We start from the raw sequence: 2,744 nt of genomic DNA, 5'->3' as shown, positions 1-2,744 counted from the left end.
CCGTAACGGTGAGCAGTTCGGTATTGGTGGGGGTCCAGTCCTCCGGAAGAGGACCGGCCGTTCCTGACAACAGTCCTTTTCATAGTTCCCTCACTGCCTCACTCCGAGGTCGTTTCCCGGGCGTGACGTTGCGATTAGTTCGAAACAAAGAAAGAAAGATTAGTTAGAAAGAAAGAAAGATTAGTTAGAAAGAAAGAAAGAAAGAAAGAAAGATAGATAGATATATTAGTTAGAAAGAAATAAAGAAAGATTAGTTAGAATTAGATTAGTCAAGCTGTCTGGCGGACATCTCGACATGGATGAAGGAACATCACCTGCAGCTCAACCTGGCAAAGACTGAGCTTCTCGTCCTCCCTGCCAATCTGTCTCTGCAACACGACTTCACTATCCAGCTAGACTCACCATCAATCCCCCCATCAAGGTCGGTCAGAAATCTTGGAGTAACAGTTGATGACCAGCTGACCTTCACAGATCACATTTCAAAGACAACTCGATCATGCAGGTTTGCACTGCACAACATCAGGAAGATCAGGCCTTTCCTAACTGAGCATGCAACACAACTTCTCGTCCAGGCCCTGGTCATTACTAGGCTTGACTACTGCAATGCTCTTCTGGCTGGACTTCCATCATGTGCAACTAAACCTACAAATGATTCAGAACGCTGCAGCTCGTCTTGTCTTCAACGAACCCAACAGGGCCCACGTCACTCCTTTGTTCATCTCACTGCACTGGCTACCTCTCTCTGCCCGCATCAAGTTCAAGGCACTGACGCTTGCTTACAGATCTGTCACAGGCTCAGCTCCCTCCTACTTTCACTCACTCCTACAAGTCTACATCCCTACCAGAAGCCTTCGATCGGTCAACGAGCGACGTCTCGTGGAGAGCCAAAAACAGAGAGCCATCACAGAGAGCCAAAAAATCACTTTCCAGAACATTCTCATTCACAGTTCCATGCTGGTGGAATGATCTCCCCTCCGGCATCCGGAATGCAGAATCCATGACAACATTCAAAAAAGAGCTGAAAACTCTTCTCTTCCGTGAGCACTTAACCTCATAAAAAAAAAAAAATTTTTTTTATATATATATATATATATATATATATATTCCTGTAAATTCTCGCTTATCTGGCTTATGCTACTCTGAATAATGCCTGAACTTCATATTTTGAGCACTTCTTGCATTGTTTTTTGCCTCTTCACGATGACTTGCTTAATTTAGTCCCAATTTGTAAGTCGCTTTGGACAAAAGCGTCTGCTAAATGACTAAATGTAAATGTAAATGTAGAAAGAAAGAAAGACAGATAGATTAGTTAGAAAGAAATAAAGATAGATTAGTTAGAAAGAAAGAAAGAAAGATTGGTTAGAAAGAAAGAAAGAAAGAAAGAAAGAAAGATAGATTAGTTAGAAACAAAGAAAGAAAGATAGATTAGTTAGAAAGATAGATTAGTTAGAAAGAAAGAAACATTAGTTAGAAAGAAAGAAAGGTAGATTAGTTAGAAAGAACGAACGAAAGAAAGATTTGTTAGAAAGAAAAAAAGGATGATTAGTTAGAAAGAAAGATAAATAGTAGATATATAAATGATAGATAGAACGATCAAGATAGATAGACAGATTAGAAATAGTAGATAGATAGATAGATAGATAGATAGATAGATAGATAGATAGATAGATGAGAAATAGATGATAGATTGATAGAAAGAAAGAAAGATTAGCTAAAGGAAATAAAGATAGATAGATAGATAGATAGATAGATAGATAGATAGATAGATAGAGATTCGTAAGAAAGAAAGATAGATAGATAGATAGATAGATAGATAGATAGATAGATAGATAGATAGATAGATAGATAGATAGATAGAAATAGTTTGAAGATAGATACTGTAGGTTAGAAAGGAAGAAAGAAAGATAGATAGATAGATAGATAGATAGATAGATAGATAGATAGATAGATAGATAGATAGATAGATAGATAGATAGATAGATTGATAGATAGATAGATATAAATAGTTTGAAGATAGATAGATAGGCTAGAAAGGAAGAAAGAAAGAAAGATTAGTAGAAAGAAAGATAGATAGATAGATAGATAGATAGATAGATAGATAGATAGATAGATAGATAGATAGATAGATAGATAGATATAGTTAGAAAGAAAGAAAGAAAGAAAGAAAGAAAGAAAGAAAGAAAGAAAGAGAAAGAAAGAGAGAAAGATTAGGTAGAAAGAAAGAAAGATTAGTTAGAAAAAAAGAAAACATAGATAGATAGATTGAAATAGTTTGAAGATAGATAGATAGATAGATAGATAGATAGATAGATAGATAGATAGATAGATAGATAGATAGATAGATAAGTTTATTAGTACATAGAATGGTAGTTTAATTGAGTCTAAGGCTTAAGGGATTTTAAGTTGGCTTTCTCAAGCCAACTTAATTATTAAACAATCCAAGTTACTTGTCTTCTTTTATTTGCCGTTCGCTCTCATTCCGCTCTTTGTGTCACTTACATGTTTGTTTTTCTTCCTAGCGATATTTTAGTTTTTTTGTTTTATCTGGATACTCTTCAGCTTCTATCAAGGGTTTAATGTCCACTGCCTGTGACTGTTTTAAAACACAACTCATGCTGTAACTCAGGCTACGTCTCTGGTTAACTGAAGTCAGAGATCGCGGAGTGATACGAGAGATGTAAAAGTAGCAGCGGTTGCTCGGCTGAGTGTTGAATATCTGGCAGATAAAGACGATCTATGTGAGT

Source organism: Leuciscus leuciscus (assembly GCF_965113295.1).
Source record: "Leuciscus leuciscus genome assembly, chromosome: 25".
Taxonomy (NCBI): domain Eukaryota; kingdom Metazoa; phylum Chordata; class Actinopteri; order Cypriniformes; family Leuciscidae; genus Leuciscus; species Leuciscus leuciscus.
This window is presented reverse-complemented; position numbering follows the sequence as displayed.